Source organism: Hyperoodon ampullatus (genome assembly GCF_949752795.1).
Source record: "Hyperoodon ampullatus genome assembly, chromosome: 10".
NCBI lineage: Eukaryota > Metazoa > Chordata > Mammalia > Artiodactyla > Ziphiidae > Hyperoodon > Hyperoodon ampullatus.
The window spans coordinates 98257653-98271825 of NC_136923.1; positions in this window are offsets into that span (position 1 = coordinate 98257653).

Sequence of the window (14173 nt, forward strand, 5' to 3'; positions counted from 1 at the left end):
GGTCTCTTTTAGAGGCTGTGGAGTGCTCAGAGGTCTCTCCAAGCCTGTTCCTTCAGTCAGCCTGGTCGTGTTCCTCTTCCCTCTGGCGGTGTGGTGCGCCGTCTGCTGGCCCACCACCTTGCTGGTGGGAAGATGCTTCTAGGGAGGTGATGATGAGCAAAGGAGAGGGCAGCTCTCTGAACCTTCCCTCACCCTTGCTCTAGTTTCCTTACTGCTTCCAGTAGGCACCAGCCTCGAGCTTGATCCTTTCACACAGTTTCTGTTCTGGGGCCTGTAGCCCTGTTGGTCACCTTTCTGTCCCAAGCTCTGACCACGTCATCTTTATCTTCTTCTCCCTTCCTTTTGGGAGAACAAAAAGAGGAGCACTGATAGGAGGTGCCGGAGAGCCACAAGAGCTGCGGCTGCTTTTGCACACAAGTCGTACGTGGGCGCACAAGTGTGAACGTATCGTAACAGTCCTTTCTCCTTTCTGCCTGCCTCTGTCCTGCCCACCTCCACTTCCTCCATAAAAGCGTCTTGTCTGACCCACTCACCCATCATTTAGTCATCTGCTGGCTTGGTTGTCCTTTGTAGTTGCCTTTTGCGGTTATTTTAATCTGTATTGTTTTTTAACCTCTTGTGATTCACTCTTGCTTTCTCAGCTTGAGGGTCACTTCCTCTGGAATTGGGACATGGCCACGAACTTCTTAGTGGTGTCACTTAGCACAGGCTGGGTATTCAGGACGTTTGTACTAAGTGAACAATGGCTGTTCATCGGAGGACAAATGGAGGGCCAGCGGCCTCAGCTCAATCGCATGAGGTCACACAGACAGAGGTGGCAGTCAGACGGGAAAACATGGCTTTGCCTCGCCTGGTGAGCACTCACTGGGTGGTAACTCTTCCAGAAGAAGGCAAGTCTGAGCTGGCATGCAGAGTGCAGGACGTGCGATGGTGCGCCATGCTTTTTTGGGGGTTACCCCGAGATGAAAAAGCCATAAGAGTTGGCCATGTCCTCTGAAGTCACTTATCTGGAGCACTCAGCTGTTGACCAGATGAATATCTGGTGTTTCGGTTCGGTTGTCTGTATTCCACTTTAGCAGAGGAGCAACGTCTCACTCACAGTCCCTTTCTAGATGCTTAACACTTCCCTTTGGACGGCTAACAACTTTACTAAAAAGGGCTTGAGGACACTGACAGTCTTTGTTTGAAAAGAAGCTGCCTGGCATAGGGAGCTCAGATATTATTTAAGATAGTTGACAAACTACCCATCTTATTTGTTAAATGTCTCTCACTGAAGCATGCCAAGTAGTCCATAAACAAGACGTGATAACTGGATTTTTTTAAAGAAAACATCACCAGAGAAGCTTAATCTGAAAGCAGCAGTACATAAAACATTTCTGGAATGAGGAATTCACAACTCAAAATATAATGCTTTTGTAACTCTGGACCTCTTGGGGAAAAAATAAAATGAGTCATTAAGTCCATGAAAGACAACATATGCATTCCGCTTTAAATGTGTTCCCCAAACAGGTTCTTTTTCCTCTATGATATGACTCTTTTCCTTTACCAGAAGAACATAGTTATTCTGCATGAGAGATGATTAAATTGGGTAGTAAGAGTCATCAGTCCATACCTGTTTCCATCTATTTCTACACCCCAAATGATACTTGTCTCATTGCAATATAGTTTACGTGCTTGTACAGTCTGTTACATGTGAAAGTGTAGACTGCAGAGCTGCAGAGGAGAAATATGCTTCTCGAACTTCAGGCTGATTATTGGCTTACAAAATCAAAGAAGGGCAAGAATACCAACTCCCACCTTCCCTCCACTAGGTTACTTTTATGGGGATTAACTACATTATTCAATGTATTTTTTAAGAATTAAATTAATTATAATGCATTTGGATTCCCTGAGCATTCTCACAATTAATTTGTGCTATTGAGTTATCAAATATCCCTTTCTTAAGGGATTAGCTCATTTCTGATGTTTTGCACTGGTATCCCGAGAAGTAATTTTGGACTAAAAAATTGGGTCCTTTTCCAAGGATTTGTTCTTAATCTCTAAAGGAATTCTTGGAACACTGGAATAAAACAGTACAACAGTGGTTAATCCTTAAGTAAGAATTTCTGATCACCCAATAACACAAATTAGTAAAAATAGCAGGCCAAGGAAAGGGTCTCCTTGTCTCATCTGCTTTTTTCATACTAAGCTCCAAGACAGGGCCTATTTGAAATCCTTCATTCCTGGTTCATTATAAAGCTATTTAATCCAATTTTTAAAAATTGTATATTTTAATAACTTGTTTCAGGTGATCAGATATCCCAGAGAATACCTTGAATTTTTTAAATAGCTCAGTTCAAGTTTTAAAAATTCTTTCCATGATATCACTTAACTTCCTTTCCAAAATCAAATCTGATCATCTTTGACCCATTATGCAAGGGTGGCATGAGGAAAGGGCTTTTATTTAAGATAAATGGTGAGATTGTTGATCTTTTTAAAATGTTGGGTCCATGTATAAAGGACTAAAATAAAGTACAGTGCTAGATAACTTCTTTCGCATATTTATTTACTTAAGGTAATCTAGTCAAGGCCTCACTTGCCTGTTATACTTAGAAGGTCGTACGTTAGAGTTGTGATGTGATTAGCAGGAAACAGGTCACAACTGAGAAAACATTATGAAATTACTTTCAAGATCACAAGAAATTTAGAGAGATGCTTATACCATTTTAGTCAGGAGAATCAGAATATGCAAAGACAATGTTTTGGATCAGTTTCAAGAAAACTGGGTTTATATTTTGAAAATCACAATATGTACTAATTGAAACTGAATGTAAATTACTAGAAAATTAAACTAACTTTAAACGTATCAGTAAAACGTTGCCCTGCACCTGGCAATTTTGCATTTATAAAAGAGATTTTTTAAAAAAGCAATATATATTTTTATGGTAAAAACGTACCTGGACCTTTATTTGTTTATTTTATTTTCCTTTTGGCTGCACCCCACGCCATGCAAGATCTTAGTTCCCCCACCAGGGATGGAGCCTGGGCCCCCTGACGTGGAAGCGTGGAGTCCTAACCACTGGACCTCCACATACTTGGGTTTTTAAGAGGAAGAATCTTTTCCTGATATCTTGAAAGATCAACTAAGAGCATGAACTAGAGAAAAAAGAAAAAGAAACTTTCTTTTTTCACACATTTTTCCTGGGTAGTATTTGAAAAGGACATCATTTAACATGTAATTCAATGTGCATTATTTATCAGCACCGTTTCACAATATTTACGTAAACAGGTTTTTTTCATGTGGGCCCACAAAACACTTCAACTACCCATCATGCTTTGGTTGTGTGTTTTATTCTCCATTTTTCAATACTCTCCTTTCTTATCCAGCAGATCAGAGTAGTAACTTCTTGGGAGAACAAAAAGCATAGCCAGACTTCCCTGGTGGCGCAGTGGTTGAGAGTCCGCCTGCTGATGCAGGGGATGCGGGTTCATGCCCCGGTCTGGGAAGATCCCACATGCCGCGGAGCGGCTGGGCCCGTGAGCCATGGCCGCTGAGCCTGCGCGTCCGGAGCCTGTGCTCCGCAACGGGAGAGGCCACAACAGTGAGAGGCCCACGTACCGCAAAAAAAAACAAAACAAAAAAACTGTAGCCAAATCATGACCACTTCTTTCATGAACTGACTTTCCTATGAAAGTTACAGTAAAAGATATTCAAAATCCTACTAATTTTGCCTGACACATATCTGAGCTATGAGGTAAAAAATCATGCACACTTACTCTCAAGATTCTTAAAATGTTCCTCAGTTGTTTTTCTTTGTGGACTTCCTGTTTTGGAGGGTAGACTGTATCTCATATTATGGGCCCTTCCTCCCAATGCATTTAATAGCTCACTTCCTTCTCCACCTTGCTTTCCCCAGTTCAATTTCTTCTGTCTTTGATTAGCGTGAAACAGTCCAGAAAAGCTGTTAGCTGGCCTCCACTGAGGGGCTTTCAGATAAACCAGTGGCTGAAAGAATGCATGCGTTAATTTTGCCTCCTGTGAACTATAAAATTATTGAGGTCCAAGCAGCTGGTCATAGTTAAGATGTGGGCTCTGGAGTGAGAGCATCTGAGTTTGAATCTGGACCCTGCCATTTATTGGCTGTGTGACCACAGGCTTGTTCTGTGTCTCAGTTCACTCATCAACAAAAGGAGCACAGTAATGCTACTTCATAGGATTGTTAAGAATATGTGAAGCTCTAAGTAAGGCTCAAATTGCAGCACACAGCCAGAGCAATTTATTTACTCAACACATATTTATTAAGGGCCTACTAAGCGCTGGGCACCATCAGTGAGTGACAGAGACAGAGAGTCCTGCCTTTGTGTTGCTGACATTCCAGGGGGAGGAAATAGACCATAAACTGTGAGCTTAGTAAGAAGTATGTTAGCAGATGATAAGAGTGATGGGAAAAAAGGTAGAGCAGAGTAAGGGGGGTGGAGAGGGCCAGAGAGTGTGGGTAAGGGCGGGAATTTTAAGATAGGATGGTGGGGCTTCTCTGGTGGCACAGTGGTTGGGAGTCCGCCTGCCGATGCAGGGGACACGGGTTCGTGCCTCGGTCTGGGAAGATCCCACATGCCGCGGAGCGGCTGGGCCTGTGTGTCTGGAGCCTGTGCTCCGCAACGGGAGAGGCCACAACAGTGAGAGGCCCGCGTACAGCAAAACAAAAATAAAAAATAAATAAATAAAATAAAATAAATAAAATAAAATAGGATGGTGGTGGAAGTTCTTACAGAAGGGGTGATGCTTGGGCAAAGACATGACAGAAGAGGGATCTAACCATGTGCATATCTGGGAGGAGAGGGTTCCAGGCAGGGGTAGTGGCCAGTGCAAAGGCCCTAATATCTGATGTTTGGGGAACAGCACGTCACTTAGTCACCTCTCGTGTCAATCCACATCCTGATCCCATATACCACAATTAGGGCTGAGTGGGCAGCGGGGAGAGCTGTAGGAGATGAAGTCAAAGCGGTAATGAAGGCAGATTTTATAGGGCCTTGTAAACCATTGTAAGAACTTTGACAGTCCCACTGTAGGGTCTGCACAGAAGCATTCCAGGGTCTAACTTAGATTTATAAGATTCCTCTGGCTTCAGTGTTGAGACGAGACTAAGTGTTATCACAGCTCATCGTCGCAGCCTCCGAGCCTAGTAAAATGGCTCTCCAGCGATAGGGTATGCGTAATACTCAATGAACTGGGTAGTTTATTTAGTATATGTTGTTTCTCCGGTCCACATAGTGCTATTATTTTGCCTTTTCACATCTAGGTTTTCTCACCTTATTTGCATTTTCTCCCTTGTGCTTTCTGGGGTCTTCTAGGTGGCAAGGAAAAGAGTGGCGCTCAGTTACCTCGAGTCAGAGGATGAAAATCTGACTGCCTTCAGTCAAAGCAGTTGACATAAACATGCAAATCACTTGGAGACAGTAGAGAGGTGTAGGGCTGTGGTAACAAGGGGATGCAGGCCCTACTTAAAAGCAGGCACATTGAAAGCTTTAAAAAGTCCTATGTAGAGTAAACTGAAACACATCTGTGGCTGGACAGGGTTAAGGTACATGTTCCCGATGGCTGTTTAATGGCAGTTTACCATAAGGATGCCCCGGAGGGGGAAAAAAGCAGGACATAAGATATAGCCTCCACTCTGCATACCATGCATCACAGAAGGCTAGACTGTCTTCTACCGGACCTTTGTGCTATTTAGAAAAGGCACCTGGCTTGGTGTGTAGAGGGTAAGCTGTGTTTCCATTCCTGCTTGTCCCCTTAGCCAGAGGCTCTTGTGCAGTGCCCAACCTGCACATCCCATCTTTTGGGACAAGACAAAGCTCTAACAAAACCATACAGTTTGTTTCCCTCTTGGCAGCAGGCATGTGCTCCTTCTGGCTTGGGTGCTCTTCCACTCTGATGACTCAGCTCTTTTCTCCTGCTCTGCTTTTTTTTCTCTCTTGTCATCTTAGACTTAGTAATTCTATCTCTCTGTCCTTATTTATTATTATTATTATTTTTAAAAAATTTTATTTATTTTTGGCTGCATTGGGCCTTCACTGTCATGTGTGGGCTTTCTCTAGCTGCGGCGAGTGGGGGCTACTCTCTGTCGCGGTGCACGGACTTCTCATTGCAGTGGCTTCTCTTGTTGCGGAGCACAGACTCTAGGCGCACGGGCTTCAGTAGTTTCAGTACGCGGGCTCAGTAGTTGCGGCACGTGGGCTCAGTAGCTGTGGCTCGTGGGCTCTAGAGCACAGGCTCAGCAGTTGTGGCACTTGGGCTTAGTTGCTCCGTGGCATGTGGGATCTTCCTGGACCAGGGCTCGAACCTGTGTCTCCTGCATCGGCAGGCGGATTCTTAGCCACTGCTCCATGAGGGAAGTCCCTATCTCTCTTTCTTTAATTCAAACTCCCTGGAAGAGAATTTGGTGGGTTTGGCCAGTTACCTGTTGGTAGAGAGTGGGTCCAGGGCCGCTTCTTAGCTCTTATGAGTCAAGAGCCCATTCCTACAGCAATCACCCTTGTCCAGGGCACAAACGTCACAAACTCTGGGAGAGAATATGCCCAGTGAATACCTTCATGTATAATGTAATCTTCAAGAACAACTTTTTGCTCTGGATTACATCTTAGGTAATGTGGCTTAATTTATAGGAAAATACCTAATAATGTTATATTAGAATTTTCTCTTTGGATACCCTGGGAAAGAAACTGAAATGCATAATAATTTAATATAAATAGTGCTGGTGTTTACCAGAGGGAGGTCATTTAAGTATACAGTTTAATAGTCAATAAATGCAACCAAGGGATGAAATCCTCATATCATGCCTTGTATCCATTTACTTAGTCACCTCATGCTGTGTCAGTCCCGTATCCCAGTCAAGAGTCTTACCATCTTATTTACTTTCTAAATATGTATGTTTTTGCCTTTCTATTCTTGCTATCATTCACATGCTTCTATCATTTGTTGTTATATTTACCATCACAACTTTCTCACTGGTATCTCAGTTTGCACCGTCCCCTTTCTTTAAACCAACTCTACATCACCACGGGAAGGACCTTTCCAGAATACAAATCTGATCGCTGGTCACACGACTCTGACTGAAAGTCTTCAGTGACTCCGTTACCCTCGAGAGGACACCTAAGCCGTATGATGTGTTCTACAAGAAGCGCTTCGTGATTTAATCCCTTCTTGACAGTCAAGAGCTATTCCTGCTGCACTCCTGAATCTTGGTTACGATTCTTAAATCTCTAAGCTTTTTGATATAATGGCCAGCCCTTTCTCCTTTTCTTCACTTGGCCAACTCCCACTAGACATAATGACTGCAGTCTTCTCCAGCTACAGTCTTTTGGGGGCTTTTAAGCTCTTGTGTTTCCCTGCATTAAGACATAATGTGATCGTGTGGTAATTCTTGGTTTCTACACTTGTCTCACTGGCTTTATTGTGGGCCTCTCAAAGACAGCGACTCAGGGTACCTATCTCCATAAACCCAGGGCCTCTCATCATGTCTGACTCATAATGGCTGCTCAAAAATAATTTAAGATGGAATTCAATGGAGTAGACCTTGTCCCTAAAAGTTCCTCTCCAAAGGACACTGTGCTTTTCTGACTAAATTTTACTCCCCATCCCATTCCACCCCCAAACCTCTATTTTAAGAAAAAGAGGACGAAATTACTTCTTCTCTCTTTCCTGTATTTTACTCTACCAACTGTATTCCCCAGAGCTTCCCTTAATGTTGCTTCCAGTACGTGATCTAAGGATTGAGAACCACTGAGATCTAAGGAAGTCTAAACACTTGGATGCCTTCTTCTTTGGAGTGTTGCAGTCTCTTGAGTGTGATAGATCTCATATCTTAGACATCGAACTTGCTTTAGCTTTTTGGAGAGGCTGGCTCAGAAAGGAGCTCATGTTTGTGAAGTGCAGTCTAATTTACCTGAGAGTTAAGGAAGCCATGATGACTTTCAGGTCAGGGAGGAGAGTTACTAGTTGTGGCCTGGAAGCAGGGGTCTCTCCCAGGTGCCTGTTATGCTTTGATCATGCTCCCAGGTATAGCCGATCACCAGGTTGGAAGAGAATTCTTTCTTTCTCCTTTCAACTGTGTTTTTCCATTGTATCTCACACGCTAACAAAACCCACTTCTTCACATGGTTGATTATCCAAACCCTCCCTGAGGTCCTATTTCCTTTCTCTCCCTCCAACAGGCAAATCCTCTCTTATACTCACACTTTAAAGTGTCTACAAGGTTTCCTCTATAATTCCGTTCAATGGCCACCTACTGTAAGGAACTGATGAGCTGTTTGGGCTGATTAGGAGTGTTTCTCTCTTTTCCATACCTCCTAACAAAGTATTATACCAATGGATCACCAATTTAAGATGCTCACTTGTTATTTCACTTTAAGCAGGCTCTACATGATAATTTAACAGCATCATGGAACCCCTATTCCAGTTGACAAACGCTGTGGTGCAAATGATTTAATTTACTAGCTCAAGCATTAGTCTACACGTTATTGTTCTGATCAGTCATTGCACACTAAAATCACTCATCCTTAATGTAATGATCTGGTATCCCTACAGAGAATTCCAGTCATCAGAATGTCATTAGATACAGTAAAAAATGAAAATTACTATTACACAGCAGTAAACACTATTAACTGTTAGTTAAAATAGCATTTAATTTAGCCGTGCAAGAGTTTACAAATTTCCACAGTTTACTCGGTCCTCGAATAATTGTCGCTGCAAAGTTAATGACACTTCTGCCAATGAAATGACAGAATGAGGAGAGGGTGATGATGAGCTGGTGTTTTTATACGGCAGATGTCATCTTGTGACAGTGCAGTGTGTGGCTCTCTGGGACATTTCATTGATAAGAAAAACAAGCCTGCTGGTGTCCTGAGAATGTGAAGCAGGGCCGAAGAGTTTGTGTGCCTTTGGGACGCAGAGGAGCTATCAGCGTAGTTGGGAGGAGGAGGAAATGATGCCTCCCAGATGCTTTTCTCTTTCTCCATCAGCTCAGATTCACACTCTGGCATTCCAGACGTCTGCTGCAATGCTGATGAAGCAGGGCCACCATGAAATTCTTCAAGTGTCCCTGGCTGGCGGATCTAATCTTGGTGGGAATTATGGGCCTGGTTGGAAAGTATGTATTTTGCACAAGGCTCCTTAACCCCAGGCTTACAAATAGCACCAGTTTAAGTTGCAAAACATACATTTACCGCGGAAGGGCCTCTCCCTGTTGCAGCCTGAGTCCAGCATTCCCCAGCTTTAAATAAAATCAGCAGCAACATCGACCGTGCCTATAAACGTGGGCACTCTGTGGGTTACTTGGCTCCAGAGCTCTGTCTTCATCCAAGCTGTTGTGATTCATTTCCTTGTTTATTCCATAACTGCATGTTGCTGAATTTGAGTTCTGTGCCCAAAATGTTGAACTTAGATATGGAAAGGGACACCAGGGACCCCTCTGTAGATGCAGAAGGCAATAAAAACAAAATGACAGACAGGACTGCTTCCTGCTTTGCTTATGCCTCTCACGCCAGCTCAACGGGGAAAATGATAGCTGGAAATGACCAGCCCTGGTAAGACAATGGTCGAGTGAATTGGTGCCCAGTTTGCAGAATCTTGAAGGAGAGCTCTAGTGAATGCCAATCCTAAATCAATGAAGTTGCAGTAATGTGGCAGGATGTGTATCTGTGGAAAGTGTTTCCAGTCTGCAGTATGGCTCCACCAGCCACATTTCATCGAGAATATGCCATGAAGAATTGCCTGGAAATGGATTCTTTATTACATGCAGCATGACGGAGTAGAAATACTTGGCGGCAAACAGCATTTGGTGAATAAGGAGACATGCGTGCCTCTACTGAGGTGACATTCCAGGGGCTTGGGTGGTGCATGCGTGGTCCTGCTACACTGACTATCCACAAATTACACACAGGGTACCAACATGGTGGACTCTGAAGTGTTATCATTCAGAGAAATTGCATCTTTCAGCTTGAAAAGAAACTTGAAGAGATACGAGTAAAAGTCATTGCCACTCTGTGAGAAAAAAGAACACATGTTGGCTACCTCTATTTGACTCAGGGATTACCTATATTAATTTTTCAAGTTGCATGTGGGTACACCCTGGTGTACAGGATCCTTTTTCACAGCTAAAGTGAGACGCCAAATGCAGATTATTCCTCTGTGAAATGGATACAGATTTATTTCGGAGTCATCTTTGGGGTCAAAATCTCTGAGATCATTCTTCTAAAAGTGTCACAGTATGAAGGGCTCCTAAATTCTTTCCCTTTACAACTGTCCTCACCCTACCTGTTGAGAAAGTCAATGAAATAGGAATGTGTGGAAATCACATTGATTGCAACAGCTCACTTACTCATAATGCTGATAGGTCTTGGCAAGAGTCAGCATTCGTCCTGGGCATTTCTACTTCCCTTGGGGAAACTTGTCTAGGACAGAAGAATTCATCCCTGTGGCTGGGCCAGAATGGATTCCATTGCACTTTTAGCGACCAGTCAGCCTGTCTAGCCTGGCAGATGCTTGGGGTGTGTGTGTGTGTGTGTGTGTGTGAGAGAGTGTGTGTGTGTGTGAGTGTGTGTGTGTGTGTGTGAGAGAGAGAGAGAGAGAGAGAGAGAGAGAGAGAGATAGAGAGAGATCTACAGCGTTAAGTTCTTTAAATTTCCATTTGTGTTCCCAAACAGAGTCTTTGGTTAGCTTTTGACCCAAAACACATGGAAATCCTCTTTCTGGCCTATCCCTAACTGAAATTTTCTCTCATGCGTCAAATACTCATTAGAAATAGCCATATCCAGTGATTCAGTCCAGGACCAATTTCCATGTATCTAATGTTAGGAAATGGATTGAAAATGTCGAGGAGCTGTGTGCATATTAGTGTGTATTAGTCAAGGTTCTTCAGAGAACAGAACCAATAGGAGACAGATGGGTATATATTTATTATAGGATTTGGCTCATGTGATTATGAAGAAGTCCTATTGTCTGCTGCCAGCAGGATGGAGAACCAGGAAAGCCGGCAGTGAAGGCCTAAGAATCAGGGTCGGCAGGGGGCGGGGAGCAATGCTGTAAGTCCTATTTCAAGTCCCAAGGCCCAAGAACCAGGACTGTTAATGTCTGAGGGCAGGAGAAGATGAATGTTCCCACTCAACTGGAGAGCAAATTCACCCTTCCTCGGGCTTTTTCTTCTATTCAGGCCTTCAGCAAGTTGGATGATGCCCACCTGCCTTGATGAGGGTGAGGTTTTTACTCAGTCTACTAATTCAAATCCTGATCTCCTGGGGGGACAACCTTACAGACACACCCAGCTATCTGTGCATTCTTAGCCCAGTAGGGTTGAACATAGGATTAGCCATCACAACCTGTAAATAAACCAACCAGTTAATCCTTACTAATTGGTTTTCTCCACTGTAAAGTACAAGCCTGACTTCTGAGGTACTTTCCTATCCTTCACTGTTGAGCTAAGTTGGAAAGAATAATCAGAAAATAATGAATTTATATACATTGACTGGTCCTGGATTTTTGTTTGTTGGGAGATTTTTGATTACTGATTCAATCTCCTTACTGGTAATCGGCCTGCTCGGATTTTCTACCTCATGATTCAATCTTGGTAGGTCGTATGTTTCTAGTAGTTCATCCATTTCTTCTAGGTTGTCAAATTTAAACAGTATTTTCTTATTTCTTAGTTTAAGACCTGATTTTCCCTATTTATATATTTTTTAGAATTATTCTTTGGGTCCACCTCAAAACCACACTTTACTAATCAAAATGTTGTGCCCTCTTTTTTTTTAAAAATCACCTGAGTATGTGTTTTCAGTGTATTGTTAAAAGATAAGAGAGAAAGAATTGTCAATAGAACACTAAGAAAATTTAAAAAAATTTAATTTTGCCAAGGTGAAGCTTGTAGGCTAAAAACAACACAGAATGAGGGAAAACAGAACACAGAATGAGGGAAAACAGAACGGGAAAGCAAATTGTAAAAAAATATAGAGATAGAGAGGAATCAGAATGCCAGAATTAAGGTGGGAAATCAATCCTTAGAAATAATAGGAAGTATAACAATTATACTCCAATAAAGATATATATATATATACATATATAAAAGAAATAATAGGAAGAAAAAGACCCATACATATTTTTTTCTGCAAACATGTTTAATGCACTTAGATTACACAGAGGAAGAGGGGGCAAGAAGGAAATGACATCTAAGTGAGTCACCCCCAAATCCTTACAAAAGTCCCAGGCTGGCTGCCACCCCCAGGAACTGATATTTAACATTTTCCTGTATGTCTTAGAGGTATTTAAATTAAAAATTTTTAGCACAATGTAGAACATAAGTAGGCGCTAAATAAATGTGAGCCATGACTATTATGCCAATCTGAATTTAAAATGGAATCCATAATATCAGTTGTTACCAATTATTGACACAAATGAAGTGCCGGGCATAGTGCTAAATGCTTTAGTTACCTTAGTCCTTCCAGCAACATTATGAGGCATCATTTTTAATCTCATCCAATATATTTTTATTTCAGACCGTTTTTTCATCTCTAGAAGTTTGATTTGTGTCCTTAAAATATTGTACATGTCTGTCTTTGACATTCTTTTGTCTACCTTCTTGAATGTGTAGAACACAGTTTTAGCAACTATTTCAATATCCTTGTCTACTAATTTTATCCTTGCTTTCACTTCTCGGTCAGTTTTGATTGATTTTTCTCTTTATTATGGGTCATAGTTTCCTGCTTCTTTGTGTGCTTAGTAATTTCTGATTGAATTCCTGACATTATGAATTCGACCTTGTTGGGCGTGGGATATTCTTTTATTATTTTACATATTCTTGAGCTCTGTGCTGGGATGTAGTTTCAATACTTAGAAAATAGTTTGATCCTTTCGAGGCTTGCTTGTAAACTTTGCACGAGGGACCACAGCAGCTTTTAGTCTGGGGCAAGTTTTTCCCATCACTGAAATGACACCCTCCTCAATACTACTACCCAATGCTGTGTGTATTATGAGGTTTCCCCTCTCTGGCAGGTAGGAACTCAAACTATTCTAGGAGCTGTGTGGGCTCCAAGGATGGTTCTGCCTGCTCCTTTTGAGTGGTCTGTCCTGACCTCTGGTCTTTTCCTCGTCGGCATACCCTGATTAGGACTTAGCTGAAGACTCCAGGTGGATTGGTGTCGGGCCTCCAGAACTCTCTGTGAACTCTAGTCTTGCTGGCCTCCCTGAATGCCCAGTTCTGAACTCAAGGAGACTACTGGATTCCGTCTGCATTCCCCGTCCCTATCCTGTGGCCTGGGAGTGTTCTCCAGGGAGATTGCTGAACAACTGTAGGGCTCACCTTGATTGTTCTCCTTTACTCAGAGATCCAGTGTTTGAGATCTCTTGTTTCATATATTTTCCCTATATTTTGTCCTGTTAGTTGTTTAAGGCAAGAGGGTAAGCCCAGGTCTTATCATTCCATCGTGACTGGAAGAGAGCATCCTGAAGTATTATTTCCCTTCCCATTTTAAGGATGAATTAATAGAATGATGGCGTGGCTCATCCAGAGCCCAGCCTGTGGTGGAGGTCAACGCCTCCAAGCCTGTGCTCCAATCAGTCAGCAAACACCAACTCCTAAGAGTTTAGGTCCTAAATATAAGGCTAGAACTCTAAATTCACATAGTTTGCCTCTCCCTATACCCCAAACAGTAATTAATTTGGAGGATTAACATTATTTTGTTCAAACCCTATAAATAGTTTTTTTTTTTTTTAAGTGAATGATGCTCATATACATCCCTAAGGGCAAATTCAGATTTTGATGATCACCTACCCTCGATTTTTCATGTATGGGGGAATTTCATCATCTCTCCTTGTCATTTTCTTATTTGACATTTACTTATGGAAGAAATTTAAAATTTAAAAGAAACAAAAGAAAACAGAATTAAGTCTAAAAATTATAGGTCGTATCAATAATTTGGATTTGCCAAAGCTATTCATGGCACATAAGTGACCATCAAGAAAGAGGACAATAGGGCTTCCCTGGTGGCACAGTGGTTGAGAGTCTGCCTGCTGATGCAGGGGACGCGGGTTCGTGCCCCGGTCCGGGAGGATCCCACATGCCGCGGAGCGGCTGGGCCCGTGAGCCATGGCCGCTAAGCTTGCGCGTCTGGAGCCTGTGCTCCACAACGGGAGAGGCCACAACAGTGA